We start from the raw sequence: 19,539 nt of genomic DNA, 5'->3' as shown, positions 1-19,539 counted from the left end.
ATGGACACTTTTAATTAGAGCTGGGAAAATTTCTAAATGTGCCATATGGTTTGCATAAAAGATTAAGAATAGAAGGGTAATTATTATCTGTGGAACAGCTAAAAGAATGTTCCATGCCAACTATCAAATGTGATTCAGATGTAAAAGACAAACTGAAAGAACAGTAATCGGTTTTGAATTACGTGTAATGGTTCTTTTCTGGTCTTTATATTTTCTATAGAATTTGTAGGTAAAACCTTCATACAATAGTACATAGACACCCCCTAAAATCTCATGTCCCTTATAGTGATCAGCTGTGATTTATTTCTGTCATGCATTTGTAGCAGTCATGTGTGAATACATTACACCTTGAAAGAAGAGCATTTGTTCTAAAATTATATCAAAAGTTTGAAAAATCTTAAATGTGGCATAAATATTGATGCTCTTTCTGTAAGTTCAGACTTTGAAATGTGTGATATAGGCTTGTTAAGTGAGCCATCTTAAGTTGCTGAGGAAGTTTAAAGAACCCCTAGGCAAGGTTTAGTGGTAGTGATGATATTAAATATAGAATATGTAATGCATTCAATCTCTGATAAATAGAGATTAGTAGCCAGGTGCCATTGGTGATTTCAGTTATCAGTTTTGGAGATAAAAATGCATGTAATGTTTAACATATGGGAGTGATTCATTCTGATTATAATATGTATAAATAAAAGAGAAAGTGCAGTTCTGTTTGGTAACTCTTTGTGCTTGCTTTTCTCTTTAGATGACACCAATTTATCACTGGAATCAGTGCTATGTGCATCCTTAGTGGTCTTCTTCTAAGCATTGCAAAAACATACATATATATGTATCTGCATGAAAATATCTATGTATATTCATAGATTATAAACATTTGCATAAATGTATATGCATATGTAACACCTTCATATCATGCCATATATATTGTTCAGGAACTTTATCTCTCTCCTCTTTCTCTTATTTAACTTTATGACATCAACATATTTTCATGACAGCCCACTTATTTTTTTAATTTGTTTTTAATTGGTGGATAATTGCTTTACAATATTTTGTTGGTTTCTTCTGTACAACAATGTGAATCAGCTATAAGTATATATATATATATATATATATATATATATATATATAATCTCCTCTCTCTAGCCTCTCTCCCACTCTGCCCATCCCACCCATCTAGGTCATCACAGAGCACAGAGCTGAGCTCCCAGTGTTATACAGCAACCTCCCACTAGCTATCTGTTTCACACATGGTATTGATATATGTCAATGCTACTCCCTCAGTTTGCCCCACCCTCTCCTTAGCCCTGCAGTGGCCACAAAATCTGTTCTCTGTGACTGTATCTCTATTCCCATTTAAATATAAGTTTTTATTTTAAAAAATTGTTGCATAGTATTCCATAGGGTTGCTTTAGCAGGTTTAATTAACCAGTTTAAAGCATGGAGATAACCATTTGTTGATGCTATTTTTGTTTTATTACAATTAGTTTATTTTATTAAATAGGCGAATAATTTTATTTCCTTCTAAGATCAGAGCAATATACTTTTCTCCATTTTTGATGGTTAAATTTTGCAAAACTTTAAATATTGCATTTTTATTTAGCTATTCATACTAATTATAAAATAGACCTATTATATTTTAGAAATGCTTTTAAATCCTTTTTCATATATTTCTTTTCTCTGAAATAGCCTCTTCTGTACTTTTCTTTTTTTCTGAGACTGTAAGTTCCTCTCTGACATTGTGTAATGTGTAATAATAAATGCCAGGTTTTTCAAAAATAGGTGCAGTCTTAAAAATTAAAGCCTAGCTTTAAATAAAGTTTGTATTTGGGGTTAAACTTCCCAGTTTTGAGACACACATTATGAAAACCTGACCTACTGGAGCACATTCTTCCAATTTCTAATCAATGTCCATTCAACCAGAGCAATAACTGCTTTATAAGCTAAATTAGAGTGTCTTCTTACCGCTGATAATTCTCGGTACAGCCTCTTGAGCATCAAGTACGAATTTCAAGAGAATCCATCCCTAGACAAATTCAGCCTTATCAGCCTGAATCCAGACAGCTTTTGCTTCCCTTTGAATGTAACTAGCCTGTACTTTTCCATCTCTTTCATTTGTGCTGCCTTTGTGAATCCACAAAATCATGTTCACTACACTGGGGGAAGAAAGAGCACAGGGGCCAGAACACATGTTTTCTTTACTAATGTACTTCAGCCCCTACAGGTTTCTCTTCCTTGTTCAATTCTCAGTGAGAACCTCGTCTATGTCTTTTGCCCGCAGTCAGAAAGTCTTAAATCATAAACCTGAAAATGTATTTTCTTGTACTGTCACACCAGGTGCTAATAGAGTTCTCCCTTTTAAAATCAGATCCACTCTCTAAAATGAATGACTTAAATCTAAGTCCATACTGTGACATTTGTTGGAATATTCCTAACATTATCAACTGTATTATTGGCATTGGTGACTTGTCTCTTGATAAACAAATTGTCTTATTAGATCTCTTTTATGTTAAGCAAGGTATCTTTTTTCAATGTAAGTATATTTGTTTATATTCATGTATATTATCATTCATTTATTAATAAATCTCTCTTAAGCTATCTATTATGGCCAAAATATTATACTAAGGGCTGCTGTTGCTGCTAAGTTGCTCCAATCGTGTCTGACTCTGTGCGACCCCATAGATGGCAGCCCACCAGACTCCCCCATCCCTGGGATTCTCCAGGCAAGAACACTGGAGTGGGTTGCCATTTCCTTCTCCAATGCATGAAAGTGAAAAGTGAAAGTGAAGTTGCTCAGTCGTGTCCGACTCTTCACCACCCCATGGACTGCAGCCTACCAGGCTCCTCCGTCCATGGGATTTTCCAGGCAAGAGTACTGGAGTGGGGTGCCATTGCCTTCTAGGGGTCATTTATTTTAGACCACATAAGAATAGTTGTAGCAGCATAGTATGAAGGAGAAAGAGCGCTGGATTCAGCATCAGAAACTGTGGGTTTCTGAATCCTGGCTTTGGTATTTAAATATCAGTGCTGTCAGATTTTGGCCAAAGTATTTAACCTACAATTTTTTGATGCGATAGCAGAAGTACAGTTCTGCCAATGCATCTAATTTACATGGCTAAACTGAACGTTTCATGTCTCAGTCAAAAGTATCTGCATTTGAATTACCTCATTGATTTTGAGATTCCTGAAGGACTTTTTAAATAAAAGAGTACAGACACTGAAGAAATCTCTTTTAGGAAGAAAGCAATATTAATCCCAATGGAGAATTACAGTCTCTACTCTGAAAAGCATGCATTACTTGTAGGCCAGAAAATGGCATATTCCAACTTCAGATATGTTCACATCTTTACTGGATATTCTGTTAAACTTCCTTTTGGTGAGCAATAGAATGGAGAATAGAAAATACCCAGAACTAGGAAGAAGTCTTCAGGAAAGTGAGAGAGAAGCACTGAAGTGCCGGGACAACAAATCCAAGGTAGGAGTGAGAACCAAGCCTGGAGGTGGTCAGTACTATTGACGTCTATAGAAAGGTCCAGAGTACTAGGTCCTCATTTTCAGGCATACTGCAAGGCAGATGTTATCATTCTAATTCAGAATATTTGAATTCTAATTTACCCATTTCTTCATTCTGAATTTAATCATTTCCCAACAGACAAATATCTTCTGGGTGTGGAAACCCAAATAGCCCTTTTGAGCTTGCAAAGCTGAAGCCCAGGCCTGGAGGGCTCCATGGAGGTGCCTAGAGGGGCCATCCCAGGCACTAGCCATCTGACATAGGTTGCCACAACTATAGGTTGCCACAAGTCATGCCTGGGACACCCTGAAGCTGTTTATTCTAGCATCAACACAGAGCTTTTCCTTGAAGGATTTCTTTCCTTTGACAAAGTTGATATTGACTAATATTAACATATAATGATTAATTGTTAACACTGCTTATTTGATGTACAGCCTCCTGGGTATCTTCACATTCATTTTAAAAAAGCAAAAACAAAAATGTAATTTTCTTTTATGTACAATTTTTGCTTTTTCATATATGATAGAAATCTTTGCATGTCAGAATATATAGCTGTAAATCGTATTTTAAAATCTAGATAAAATACAAAAGAAAGGCAACACATTACTAGGTCCATGGTTGTAAAGCCATCTCAGGCAACCTTTGATTAGGCAGTTTTAGCAACATGGTGAGTGATGGCTAAACTGCCAGAGGATGTCAATGAAGCAGAGAGAGTAGTTGGAGCCAACTCCAACTGGCTTTTAGAGTTGGAGGAGCAGCAGAATGGTTAAGAGAAAGGTTAGAAAACTGAAGACACAGGGGAAAACCACTGATGACAAGGGAGAGAGGAAGAGTTAAGCTCAACAGAATAATTGATGTTATGAAGCCTGAAGGATGGAAATGGAATCCAATTGAAGGCATCATGTAGAGAAACTGATTTTAGAACCCATAAAAAGAAGGGAAAGAGAAGTGGAAACAGGAGGCATTTTGTGACAGAAAGACAAAAGTCAAAGGGATTCTCATCAGCTAGCTCAGGTTTCACAATAAGATCAAAAAGCTGCAGCTCTTGGAACCTGAGAAATGTGTGCAGGGCTACCTACATACGTCCCAGTGTCCAGAGCAAAAGTGAGAATGTGTAGTTTTTGTTCAAAAAGTAAGAAAAAAAATTATAGGTACTGAAATGTAAGGCTTTTTTTTTTTTTTTTTAAATAATGTCTCATCCTATTAGGATGTTTTTTATTTACTGTTGTGCTTCTGGGCACGGGATACTCGGAGAAATGCAGATACTCACACAGGCCTGTTGTCGTCCTGTGTAGCTCAGTGTGTGTGCATCTGGGAACTCACACAGTGCCCTGAATGGGGACCAGAAAGCCAATCTCCCCTTCCTACTTGCTTACAGCCCTACCCAGTGTGGATGGGCAAACCCCATGTCTATGCTTGGACATGTTCAGTATTGGATCAGAGCTAAGTGGGAGGCTCAACCCTGCAGAGTCACCCTCGAGGTGTGCTCTGTGGCTGTCAGCCTGAACTGTGGCCAGCTGCTGTTAAAACTCACCAAAGTGTCATGGAAACTGTTCACCAAACCCTTAACCCTCTCCCACACCATGGTCAGGCCTTTACTGAGTGGGGAGGGGAGCAGAGAGCAGCACTGGTCACTGGGTATGGGGGAGTGGTGCGGAGAAGGGCAGCCTGGTAGAAGCATTCCAAAGAAAAAGCGAGTTCATAGAAGATGAAAAGACATGAGTTGAGGTTCCAGGTCCCTGGGTCTTGCCTTATTGTCCCACATGCCTTCACTTACAAAACACAAACACCAACATTAATAATATTAGATATTTCCAGATGGTGAACACGGAGCATTAAACCCTAAATATTGGACCCTTCTGAGCCCAACACCCTTTGCTATTACAGTTGTCACATGACTGTGTGTGTGCGTGCACAAGTGCTTGTGTGTGTGTCATATTAAAAGCTTAGAATTCTCACTGTCGAATTCAATGAAGCATAAGCTGAATTGTTTGTGAGAGTTCCTTCATCAATGCTGTGCTTGTTTGTTGTCTTTGGAGGAAAGCAGAGTAAATAGATGATAGAGCCATATTATGATTTTCGTGGACCTAAGGCATTTTCCCCTTAATGGACCCTTTCAGTCTTAGAAAAATATATATTTTATGACTGCAATGATATAAATATTCTACATTAAAATATTTTTTCAACCTAAAAGTTTGCACTAGTAAAAAATTTATGTGGTCATCGGAAAGTATTATGGGTTCTAGGCACTGTGCCTAATGGATAAGTTGGTCCCTCCCGGTTTGTGGTTGTCATTCAGAACTGGCATAGTAGGTACGGGATGAGATCTGGGAAAGGATTCTGGAGAGCCACTGGGGACAGCGTGAGATCCTGGCTGGGTGGAGAGGAGTATGGGAACTCTCTAGGGAATGAGGAATTGCTAGATGAGGGCCTGGAGTCACAGAGAAAAGAGAGGGAAAGAGTCACTAAGGAATATATCAAAAAGTAAATGAAAGTTTGGAGTCAGAGTGGGAAATAATCTAGGTCCTAGGGTGTTGAAACATTCACAAAGTATAAAAATTCAAAGCTTTGGTCTAGATAAAGACCAGTTATGGGCCACAAAATGTTTTTTTTTTTTTTAGAATGAAATGTTGTCAATCTTTATTAGCAACATTCAAAAGATTAAGACTGGATAGGAACAAACAACTCTGTCAGACCACAGGAGGTAGATTTTGACCTCACTGTTGAATGCTAAGAACTAGTAAAAGTGAAGTCGCTCAGTCATGTCCGACTCTTTGCGACCCCATGAACTGTAGCCCACCAGACTCCTCCATCCATGGAATTTTCTAGGCAAGAGTACTGGAGTGGGTTGCCATTTCCTTCTCCAGGAAAATGTTTTATCTTTATGTTTTCAGTTTCAATTCAGTCGCGCAGTCATGTCCAACTTTGCAACCCCATGGACTGCAGCACAGCAGACTTCCTTTTCCATCACCATCTCCCAGAGCTTACTCAAACTCATGTCCATTGAGTCGGTGATGCCATCCAACCATCCCATCCTCTGTCGTCCCCTTCTCCTCCCACCTTTCATCTTCCCCAGCATCAGGATCTTTTCCAGTGAGTCAGTTCTTCTCATCAGGTAGCCAAAGTATTGGAGTTTCAGCTTCAACATCAGTCCTTCCAATGAATATTCAGGACTGATTTCCTTCAGGATGGACTGGTTGGATCTCCTTGCAGTCCAAGGGACTCTCAAGAGTCTTCTCCAATACCACAGTTCAAAAGCATCAATTCTTCAGCACTCAGCTTTCTTCATAATCCAACTCTCACAACCATACATGAATATTGGAAAAACCATAGCTTTGACTATACGGACCTTTGTAGGCAGAGTAATGTCTATGCTTTTTAATATTTTATCTAGGTTGGTCATAACTTTTCTTCCAAGGAGCAAGCACCTTTTAATTTCATGGCTGCAGTCACCATCTGCAGTTATTTTGGAGCCCCAAAAAATAAAGTCTGTCAGTGTTTCCATTGTTTCCTCATCTATTTGCCATGAAGTGATGAGACCAGATGCCATGATCTTAATTTTCTGAATGTTGAGTTTATCTTTATGTTTAATTTTACTCATTTAAATTTGCTCACAATATATTAAGTCATCAGTAGGACATCCCTGGTTGTTCAGTGGTTAAGAATCCACGTGCCCATGTAGGGGACACAGGTTTGGTCCCTGGTCCAGGAAGATTCCACATGCTGCTGGGCAGCTAATTCCATGTATCACAACTTCTGAGCCTTCACTCTAGAGCCTGTGCTGCACAACTAGAGAAGCCGCCACAATGAGAAACTCGATCACCATAACAAAGAGTAGCCTTCCTTGCTACTAGAGAAAGCTTGCACATAGCAAGGAAGACCCAGAACAACCAAAAATACATCATAATTGTTTTAAAGTTATCAGTAGGTATTCCCTAAGAAATAAATCCTGCGGGAAAGAAATATTTTCAGATAATTTTTAATTTTAAGAATGAAAATCATTAAATCATACTCTCCCAGTTCCAGTTTATTTGGCTTTGATTAAAGAAAGAAATGGTGACTGCAGCCATGAAATGAAAAGATGCTTACTTCTTGGAAGGAAAATTATAACCAACCTAGATAGCATATTAAAAACCAGAGACATTACTTTGCCAACAAAGGTCCATCTAGTCAAGGCTATGGTTTTTCCAGTGGTCATGTATGGATTGTGAGAGTTGGACTGTGAAGAAAGCTGAACGTCGAAGAATTGATGCTTTTGAACTGTGGTGTTGGAGAAGACTCTTGAGAGTTCCTTGGACTGCAAGGAGATCCAACCAGTCCATTCTAAAGGAGATCAGTCCTGGGTGTTCTTTGGAAGGACTGATGCTAAAGCTGAAACTCCAGTACTTTGGCCACCTCATGCGAAGAGTTGACTCATTGGAAAAGACTCTGATGCTGGGAGGGATTGGGGGCAGGAGGAGAAGGGGATGACAGAGGATGAGATGGCTGGATGGCATCACTGACTCAATGGACATGAGTTTGAGTAAACTCCGGGAGTTGGTGATGGACAGGGAGGCCTGGCATGCTGCAATTCATGGGGTCACAAAGAGTCGGACATGACTGAACAACTGAACTGAACTGAAAGAAAGAATTGAGAGAAGGGAATATTGTTTTGTTCCAGTTGGGACTTTTAAATATCATCACCAATTTTTGTGAGTAGGAACTTCAGGCTTTGAATTCAGCACATTTCTACTTAATTTACAAGTGCAAATGCTTCTGAGATAAATTTAAGCAATATAACATCAGATTATATATGAGCTATTTTATAATAATAGAAATCACTTTTAACTACAGGTTAAGTGACTACATTAAAAGGGAATACAATTATTTTAATGGATTTCTAATTAAATGCTTAAATCCTGGATAGTCTAGAGGTGCACTTTAAATTAAATTGATCTTTCTTGGAAATTTGGTTGAAAGCTGTTGGCAAAGGATAAAAAAACTGAAAAAAAAAGATTCTATTTTTAGTGTGTAATACTTTATGATAAATGGTACATGTTTAGGTAAACATCAGAAAAGAAAAGGTACAGAGAAAGAACCGGAGAATGTAATTTAATAATGGGTATAAAATGTAAATACATATTTTTCCAAAAGAATAATAACCTATAAACAAACATAAAATGTTTATTCTCCATATAGTACAAATTAAAGAAGGGGACCAGTTTTACTAAAAGTAAAGTAGCAAAATGTCACATTATTTTATTTGTACAATTGTGTTTATAATTTTTTGTTTTAAAATAACTTTGATGGAAAAAATACATAATTATTATCTTCCAAATACTTTGTATGTGGTAATGTTGCATAAGGGCTTCCCTGGTGGCTTAAATGGTAAAGCAACTCCTGCCATGAAGGAGACATGGGTTCAATCCTTGGGTTGGGAAAATCCCCTGGGAAAGGGAATGGCAGCCTACTCCAGTTTCTGGCCTGGAGAATTCCATAAACATCGGAGCCTGGAGCAGAGAAGGCAACCACACCCCACTCCAGTACTCTTGCCTGGAAAATCCCATGGACGGAGAAGCCTGGTGGGCTGCAGTCCGTGGGGTCGGGAAGAGTCGGACACGACTGAGCGACTTCACTTTCACTTTTCACTTTCATGCATTAGTGAAGGAAATGGCAACCCACTCCAGTGTTCTTGCCTGGAGAATCCCAGGGACGGCAGACCCTGGTGGGCTGCCGTCTATGGGGTCGCACAGAGTCGGACACGACTGAAGCGACTTAGCAGCAGCAGCAGGAGGAGCCTGGAGAGTTACAGCCCATGAGATAGCAAAGAATCAGACACAACTGAGCAACTAACACACACAGACACACAACGTTACATAAATACCAGAGGACAAAAGGGACGAGAAGAAAGGAAGAGTAGGAAGTAATAAAAAGGATAAAACAGTGTGTTCTCTGCAGTCGAAACTTTGTAATCGGAGCATGTATGGACATTTGTTAAAAATGTTGAAGGGACTCCTATGGTGTAAGAGTTGGGACTTGTTTATCTTTTAAGGTTCTTTTGAATTCTACAATTAGGTAAATAAGTTATTTCCAGCATTTTAATTCAAAAATTTTCCTAGAAAATAATTAAAGGTAACAGAAGTGGCACACAATTTACATTCATGAAAATATAATGCTAACTCAAGATTTATAATATAAAGAGAAACTCAAGCATCATATAGAAAAAGTAGTGCTTCTTTCCTCTGTTGCCTGTGCAAAAGTCACTGGCGACTATTTCATCTGGGTCACATGCCCTTCCTTAATCTAACCATGTAGTTGATGCTGCTGTTATTTAGTCCTTAAGTCATTTGTGACTCTTTGTGAACCCATGGCCTGTAGCCTGCCAGGCTCCTCTGTCCGCAGGATTTCCCAGGCAAAAATACTGGAGTGGGCTGCATTTCCTTCTTGAGGGGATCTTCCCAACCTAGGGACTAAACCTGCATCTCTGGCTTGGGAGGCAGATTCTTTACTACTGAGCCAATGGGAAGCCCACCCATGTGGCTCAGAAGATGGAATTCGCAGGTTGTCTCAGCTGGGGTCCTGTGCCAGTCCTGTAGTTTGATGGTGGTCATGGAACAGATGGCTGCCATCAGCCTTCATGTTACCCCAGTCCACAAGAAAGAAGCTCTGTAATCAGGTGAAAGAAAAGAGAAAAAAGTTGCCTTTAGATAAAATCATGACTCAGTTCAGTTCAGTTCTGTCGCTCAGTCGTATCCGACTCTTTGCGACCCCATGAACTGCAGCACGCCAGGCCTCCCTATCCATCACCAACTCCCAGAGTTCACCCAAACCCATGTCCATTGAGTTGGTGATGCCATCCAACCATCTCATCCTCTGTTGTCCCCTTCTTCTCCTACCCTCAATCTTTCCCAGCATCAGGGTTTTTTCCAATGAGTCAATTCTTCACATCAGGTGGCCAAAATATAGGAGTTTAAAATTCAACATCAGTCCTACCAATGAACACCCAGGACTGATCTTTAGGATAGACTGGTTGGATATCCTTGCAGTCTGAGGGACTCTCAAGAGTATTCTCCAACACCACAGTTCAAAAGTATCAATTCTTATGCACTAAGCTTTCTTCACAATCCAAATCTCACATCCATACATGAGCACTGGAAAAATGTTAGCCTTGACTAGACAGACCTTTGTTGGCAAAGTAATGTCTCTGGTTTTTAATACGCTGTCTAGGTTGGTCATAACTTTACTTCCAAGGAGTAAGCGTCTTTTAATTTCATGGCTGCAATCACCATTTGCAGTGATTTTTGAGCCCAGAAAAATAAAGTCAGCCACTGTTTTCAATGTTTCCCCATCTATTTGCCATGAAGTAATGGGACCAGATGCAATGATCTTAGCTTTTTGAAGGTTGAGCTTTAAGCCAATTTTTTCACTCTCCTCTTTCACTTTCATCAAGAGGCTCTTTAGTTCCTCTTCACTTTCTGCCATAAGGGAGGTGTCATCTACATATCTGAGGTTATTGATATTTCTCCCCGCAATCTTGATTCCAGCTTGTGCTTCCTCCAGCCCAGCGTTTCTCATGATGTACTCTGCATATAAGTTAAATAAGCAGGGTGACAATATACAGCCTCAACATACTCCTTTTCCTATTTGGAACCAGTCTGTTGTTCCATGTCCAGTTCTAACTGTTGCTTCCTGACCTGCATACACATTTCTCAAGAGGCAGGTCAGGTGGTCTGGTATTCCCATATCTTTCAGAATTTTCCAATTTATGGGGATCCACACAGTCAAAGTCTTTGGCATAGTCAATAACGCAGAAATAGATGTTTTTCTGGAACTCTCTTGCTTTTTCCATGATCCAGCAGATGTTGGCAATTTGATCTCTGGTTCCTCTGCCTTTTCTAAAAGCAGCTTAAACATCTGGAAGTTCACGGTTCACATATTGCTGAAGCCTGGCTTGGAGAATTTTGAGCATTACTTTACTAGCATGTGAGATGAATGCAGTTGTGCCGTAGTTTGAGCATTTTTTGGCATTGCCTTTCTTTGGGATGGAATGAAAACAGACCTTTTCCAGTCCTGTGGCCACTGCTGAGTTTTCCAAATTTGCTGGCATATTGGGTGCAGCACTTTCATAGCATCATCTTTCAGGATTTGAAATAGCTCAACTGGAATTCCATCACCTCCACTGGCTTTGTTCGTAGTGATGCTTCCTAAGACCCATTTGACTTCACATCCAGGATGTCTGGCTATAGGTTAGTGATCACACCATCATGATAATCTGGGTCGTGAAGATCTTTTTTGTACAGTTCTTCTGTGTATTCTTGCCACCTCTTCTTAATATCTTGTGCTTCTTTTAGGTCCCTACCATTTCTGTCCTTTATTGAGCCCATCTTTGCATGAAATGTTCCCTTGGTATCTCTACTTTTCTTGAAGAGATCTCTAGTCTTTCCCATTCTATTGTTTTCCTCTATTTCTTTGCATTGATCGCTGAGGAAGGCTTTCTTATCTCTCCTTGCTCTTCTTTGGAACTCTGCATTCAAATGGGTATATCTTTCCTTTTCCCCTTTGCTTTTCACTTCCCTTTTTTTCACAGCTATTTGTAAGGCCTCCCCAGACAGCCATTTTGCTTTTTTGCATTTCTTTTCCATGGGGATGGTTTTGATCCCTGTCTTTTGTACAATGTCACAAACCTCCATCCATAGTTCATCAGGTACTCTGTCTATCAGATCTAGTCCCTTAAATCTATTTCTCATGTCCACTGTATTGTCATAAGGGATTTGATTTAGGTCATACCTGAATGGTCTAGTGGTTTTCTCCACTTCCTTCAATTTAAGTCTACATTTAGCAATGAGCAGTTCATGATCTGAGCCACAGGCAGCTCCCAGTCTTGTTTTTGCTGACTGTATAGAGCTTCTCCATCTTTGGCTGCAAAGAATATAATCAGTCTGATTTCAGTGTTGATCATCTGGTGATGTCCATGTGTAGAGTTTTCTCTTGTGTTGTTGGAAGAGGGTGTTTGCTATGACCAGTGCATTCTCTTAGCAAAACTCTATTAGCCTTTGCCTTGCTTCATTCTGTACTCCAAGGCCAAATTTGCCTGTTACTCCAGGTGTTTTTTGACTTCCTACTTTTGCATTACAGTCCCCTATAATGAAAAGGACATCTTTTTTGGGTGTTAGTTCTAGAAGGTCTTGTAGGTCTTCATAGAAATGGTCAACTTCAGCTTCATCAGCATTACTGGTTGGGGCATAGACTTGGATTACTGTGATATTGAATGGTTTGCCTTGGAAACGAAGAGAGATCATTCTATTGTTTTTGAGATTGCATTTCGGACTCTTGTTGACTAAAATCATGACTGCTGCTGCTGCTGCTAAGTCGCTTCAGTTGTGTCGAACTCTGTGCGACCCCATAGATGGCAGCCCACCAGGCTTCCTTGTCCCTGGGATTCTCCAGGCAAGAACACTGGAGTGGGTTGCCATTTCCTTCTCCAATAAAATCATGACCAGAACCCTCCAAAGTCATAATATCATCTTGGCACAGTTTGTATCAGACTCCCATTCACGGATTGTGAGGTTTCTGTATATTATAACATAGCCAGTTCCCTTTAGCTAGTTTGACCTTTGGGGTTGGGGTTTAGAGATGAAGTCGACTAAAAGGGCATAGGGTTAATCAGATGTATGGAAGGGACAGAGTTGAGCTCATTTTCTGAGTCTTAATTCCCATCTTCTGAATCCTCTTTCCACTCTATCAGCTGCCCTGGGATCTAGAGGTTTTTAAGGCCCCAAGGCCGTCACTCTCCTAGTTTCTCTGCTGGCGGCCTCAACTTTTGTCTCCTTCACGCACTACCATTAAGAGATCTTACTCTGTCCTTGAATCTGATATGTGAAGATAAAGCTAATCAAAATCCACTCTAGGAGGAGAATCCAGCCTCACATTCACTTTCCCATAAAAGTTTTCCCATTCACTCATATAGTTACTGGGAGAGAAAAGGCTCCCCATCTATCATTTCTCTGTACATCTCTCAGTTGATGAATCAGTTAATCAATACTCCATTAATGGAACCCCAGTGTGTATTCTGTCCTGTATCCCAACACTCATGAAAAGATGCACTTCTCAAGCAGTGATTTCTACAGTATCCAGAGCCAGGTGCCCCACACTCTCCATTTGTGACCTTTAGTGTTAGATATTCCAGGGTCTTTGAACAATTTCTAGACCAACCGAGTTATCTCAATCAAGCAGGCAGTCAGCCAACCATTTTTCATTACCTACCTTTGATTTCCAATCCCTGCATTAGTCCTCCGTTCTCTCATGGCTCCTCTTCTAACTTTCTAGATGTGTCTCCATTCACCATTCATTTAGGAAACATTAAGTAGCACCTTCTTAATATCTTCTGCTTCTGTTAGGTCCATAACATTTCTGTCCTTTATCGAGCCCATCTTTGCTCGAAATGTTCGAAATGAAATGTTCAAATGCTCAAATGCTCGAAATGAAATGTTCCCTTGGTATCTCTACTTTTCTTGAAGAGATCTCTAGTCTCTCCCATTCTGTTGTTTTCCTCTGTTACTTTGCATTGATCGCTGAGGAAGGCTTTCTTATCTCTCCTTGCTCTTCTTTGGAACTCTGCATTCAAATGGGTATATCTTTCCTTTTCCCCTTTGCTTTTCACTTCCCTTTTTTTCACAGCTATTTGTAAGGCCTCCCCAGACAGCCATTTTGCTTTTTTGCATTTCTTTTCCATGGGGATGGTCTTGATCCCTGTCTCCTGTACAATGTCACGAACCTCTGTCCATAGTTCATCAGGTACTCTGTCTATCAGATCTAGTCCCTTAAATCTATTTCTCACGTCCACTGTATTGTCATTAGGGATTTGATTTAGGTCATACCTGAATGGTCTAGTGGTTTTCCCTACTTTCTTCAATTTAAGTCTGCATTTGGCAATAAGGAGTTCATGATCTGATCCACAGGCAGCTCCCAGTCTTGTTTTTGCTGACTGTATAGAGCTTCTCCATCTTTGGCTGCAAAGAATATAATCAATCTGATTTCAGTGTTGACCATCTGGTGATGTCCATGTGTAGAGTTTTCTCTTGTGTTGTTGGAAGAGGGTGTTTGCTATGACCAGTGTGTTCTCTTGGCAAAACTCTATTAGCCTTTGCCCTGCTTCATTCCGTATTCCAAGGCCAAATTTGCCTGTTACTCCAGGTGTTTCTTGACTTCCTACTTTTGCATTACAATCCCCTATAATGAAAAGGACATCTTGTTTGGGTGTTATTTCTAAAAGCAGAGATATTACTTTGCCAACAAAGGTCCATCTAGTCAAGGCTATGGTTTTTCCAGTGGTCATGTATGGATGTGAAAGTTGGACTGTGAAGAAAGCTGAACACCAAAGAATTGATGCTTTTGAACTGTGGTATTAGAGAAGACTCTTGAGAGTCCCTTGGACTCCAAGGAGATCCATCCAGTCCATCCTAAAGGAGACCATTCCTGGGTTCTCATTGGAAGAACTGAGCTGAGGCTGAAACTCCAGTACTTTGGCCACCTGATGCGAAGAGTTGACTCATTGGAAAAGACTCTGATGCTGGGAGGGATTGGGGGCAGAAGGAGAAGGGGACGACAGAGGATGAGATGGCTAGATGGCATCACCAACTGGCGCAAGAGTTTGGGTGAACTCCAGGAGTTGGTGATGGGCAGGGAGGCCTGGCATGCTGTGATTCATGGGGTCACAAACAGTTGGACATGACTGAGAGACTGAACTGAACTGAAGTAGTCTCTAAATGCTAGAGTTGTGTTAGACCTCCAAGGAAAAAAGGAGAAGCTGAACCAGTCACTGTCCAAAAGATGAAAATTTCTCAGAGAATGATACCTTTCATTATAGAGAGTGAATCTGGAGTTTGGCTAAATGTTTCTGTTTTTTCTAACTGAGTGCCCAGGGTGAATGCCTTATCCATTTCTGGAAATAATATCCTTAGCTCTCAGGCTATAGTGAGTTTGGCTTTTTCTTGAAAACTGGAAGAGAATCAATGTGATTGGACTGTGGGTTGAAATGGTTATAGAGAAAAGTAACTAAGTAAAATGAGCTATTGATAGATGACTTTTTGTTTAGCTCAGTTTTACTGGCTCACTCACCTTTCTTTCCCATTTGTGCTTGACATTATAAAGTATGGAAATGATTTTGCGTATCATTAAGTGTATGTCAATTTCATGTTTTCAGTAGGCTCTGTGTATATGCTTTATTTTCATTGTTTGTAGCCCTTCACAGAGAAACTATGATAACAATATTGTAGCAGTATATACCAGAGCCTTGTCACACTGTGGTCTTCAGGGATGCGATTGGTTGTGTTATAGATGAAGCAGCAACACAATAGATCCAAGAAAGCCTGGCCTTGGAAACTCTGTTTTCAATAAGAAGAAAGAATAGATTATTCTGGACTCTGAAAAACCTTTTGTAAAGAATAGTCATCCCCAAAGGCTAACTTGCTATCCACATTCTACTATGTGGCAGAAAGACTTTATAATTTACCAATCTACCAGATTGTTTTCAGTCCTCATTTGATTTGATTTTCAGCAGCACTGATTTTGTTGTTCATTCCCTTTTAAAAAGACATTCCTCCTTGGGTACCAGGATTCCACACTGTCTGCTCCTTTCCACCTTCTTGATTCCCCTTTCTCAGTCTCTTTGCTGAGCCTTGTCCCTCTGCAGTTTTATCTACCCATCACTTATCTGTTCATTTATTCACTTTCATCTGTGGAATCTTAGTTTCCTGACCAGGGATTGAACCAGTGCCCCCTGCAGTGGAAGCATAGAATCTTAACCACTGGACCACAAGGGAAACCTGGTTTTTCCCTCCTTTTCAGCAAATATTTATTGTGCATACTATATGACAAACACTTCTTTAAGTACTAGAAATACAGCAATAAGCAAAACATATACCATCTCTGTCCTCAAGGAGCTAACAATATAGTAAAATTATTGGTTCCCTGGATTAGGTATTTGTGCTCTCACTGCTCAATAAAATCTCATGCAGGCCCACATGCATGACATCTTTTCCTTCTTCCTTCGTGAGCTAACATAAAGGATCAGCTTATCAAATCAGGCCCAGGAAGATAAGGGATCTTTCCTGTACTGTGCTTTACTAATCATTTCAAGACTACAAGCAATCAAAAGGCATAAGAAGAAACAAGGAGAAAACAGTAACATCTGTAGCTGCTCAGATGGACGTGCTCACTGTAACCCAGAGTAACAGGTGATCGTGTGTGTGTGATTTCATTTCTGTGTACTATTACAAAGTGTGCAGGGTCTCATATTCTAGAATACCCTACTATAACTAACCAGTTAGGCTGTAATTGTTTCATAGATGGTGACACAAGACATGAGGCTCCAGGGTCAGAAACAAAGGGCTTTATTACTCCTGGCATAGCCAGTAGCCAGAACTTTATATGTCTGTGTCAATTCCCCGTGTCCCCCCAAATCCTGTAGCAGTGACACAAAGGACTCATTATCGATGCCTACACACCATCTGGCTGCATTAAACAAGGGAAACACTGAGCTTGGGGAATCCACCACTTTTAGAGTTAGCAGAAACAAGCCACTTTGTTTTCTCAGGGGATATGTTAGCTTGTCTCTCTGTGCAAACAGAGCCTTGAAAAATGGCTTGGGTAAAGAGTTATCTGACATAAAATACGTAAGGATGTTCAGTGCCCAGGGTGGATTACTTCTCCCAGGATATACTTTCTCATGGACTGCACTAATATGATTTGAGATTCTCAATAATTTGAGAAATCCCTCTCATATCTTCAAGTCAGCCCTCTCTATTGGTCCCTTCTCATCAATATTTAAACTACTGCAAATCTGGTCCACCTTAAAAACTCTCTCCCTCTACTATGCTCTCCAGTCCAAATACAGCCTCCTTTTCTTAATAGTCAAAATTATTGCAATATGTGTCTTAGCTTTCTGTCTCCCTCTCTTTGTCTCCCACTTTTTCTTCAACCCAACACACTGCAACCTGGGATCAATCTAGTACTCTATTAAAACAGCCTTCTAAGTCTCAGCTTCCTCCTCTGTAGGTAGGAGTAATATTAGTATTTATTTCGTAGGGCTGTCTTGAGTATTAAATGTGTTAATGTGGACGGTTTAGAGCAGTGCCTGGTACATTGTTTGTTTTCGGTAATTGTCAGGTGGGTTATTTTTATTGGTATCCTCATCCTCATCAGTTTCATCAGTGAAATTCTTGTTAAATCCAGTGGGCACTTCCCAGTTCCTATTTGAAATCCCTGTGTTGTCCACATTTTCCTTCTTGAAACTCGCCCTCCCTCGGCTTCCATAATGCCAGACTTTCTCAGTTTTCCTCCTACTTCTCTGGATGGCCATCTTGGTCAGATTTGTGTGTTCTGTCCTAAATGTTGATACTTCTCAGAGTTCTCTATTAACCTCCTTTATCTTCTTTATCTACATACTTTTGCTTATTGATATTATCCCTACTCTTGTGCTCTGAGTTACTATCTATATGGAGATGCTCGATATTCTGTACATTTTCATTTACTTTTTTAACAGGTATTTTTATAACATCTATGTGCCAAACACTGGAATAGGTATTGTGAGTAAAACCAGCAGAATTCCTACTCTCATTGAATTATTCTTGAACAGGGAACAAAGATATAAAACAAATAATCACACATATGATTCAGCAGCTATATTCTTTTAGTATCAAATGTTCCTCCTTCTGTGCTATTTTAATGAATGTGGTGAATGCCACAAATATCCATCCAGTTGTTCAAGTCACTTCACCTTGAGTCTTTGTTCTTCATCATGCATGCATGCTAAGTTGCTTCCGTTGTGTTTAACTCTTTGCAACACCATGCTCTGTAGCCGGCCATGTTCACCTGTCCGCAGGATTCTCCAGGCAAGAATACTGGATTGGGTTACCATGCTAATAAACAAAACATTTTGATTTTCTCTTCTCTTTTATATCTGCCCATGTTTCTCTCTTTCCACTGCTACTAGATTAGATCAAGTCTTCATCATCATTCAGCTGGATTTTGGCAATTGTTGTTACTTGATCTCCCTGCCTTCAGTCTCCCATTTACCTATCCTTTGCCCTGCTGGTGCCCATGGTCTATAAAGTAGACACCTGATTCCTTGCTGCTGCTGCTGCTGCTGCTGCTGCTGCTAAGTCGCTTCAGTCGTGTCCGACTCTGTGCGACCCCATAGACAGCAGCCCACCAGGCTCCCCCATCCCTGGGATTCTCCAGGCAAGAACACTGGAGTGGGTTGCCATTTCCTTCTACAATGCATGAAAATGAAAAGTGAAAGTGAAGTCATTCAGTTGTGTCTGAGCTTAGCGACTCCAGGGACTGCAGCCTACCAGGCTCCTCTGTCCATGGGATTCTTCAGGCAGAAGTATTAGAGCGGGGTGCCAATCAGGCCCTAGCCACATCTTTAGCATAATCTCTCTCTCTCTCTCTTTTTTTTTTTTTTTGCATTAATCCTTATTCTCAACAGACCAAATCAGAAAAATCTCTCAGAGCAATTGTGAGGAAATCATGCAAGATGGCATCTTCAACCTTGTAGGCACTATCAGATCTAACACAGTTTTGCACAGGCAGTTTGATAAACTTTTAATATTCATAATAAAATTGAACCAAAATTGTGATAAATCCCCAAATTCATTAGAATCTTAACAGAGTATAATTGCTCCAGAAATGTTAAGAGGAAGAACTACATCACTTTTCCCAATCTTTGATGAAACATAGATGAAAACATTTCACTGATTGGAGGACAATGAATCTTTTTGGAAAGTGTGTGCTTAGTTTGGGCTGTATTTGGTGACTTCCTCCTGCAAACCCACTTTACAGTATGCATGAATCAGTTAGGATGACTTATTTTACAAGCAATAGGATCATGTGATTTAAAATGCCTAAACAATAAAAGGGAGGGTATTGAATCACTTAACTGAGAAGGCCAGAGGTGGGAAGGTTTCAGGCATAATTCAATCAGGACTCCAACTCCTATACTCGATCCTTCAGTTCTGTCCTGTTTGTTGGCTTTATCTTTAGTGTAG

General features: G+C 40.0%; 1 protein-coding gene across 1 annotated transcript in view; it reads left to right on the top strand.

The window, feature by feature from the left end:
• LOC102265950 (multiple epidermal growth factor-like domains protein 6) overlaps window positions 1–19,539 on the top strand; it is a 694,000-nt gene that overhangs the window by 491,979 nt on the left and 182,482 nt on the right. The window lies entirely within an intron of this gene.

The sequence above is a fragment of the Bos mutus genome, chromosome 1, assembly GCF_027580195.1.
Source record: "Bos mutus isolate GX-2022 chromosome 1, NWIPB_WYAK_1.1, whole genome shotgun sequence".
Taxonomy (NCBI): domain Eukaryota; kingdom Metazoa; phylum Chordata; class Mammalia; order Artiodactyla; family Bovidae; genus Bos; species Bos mutus.
This window is presented reverse-complemented; position numbering and strand designations above follow the sequence as displayed.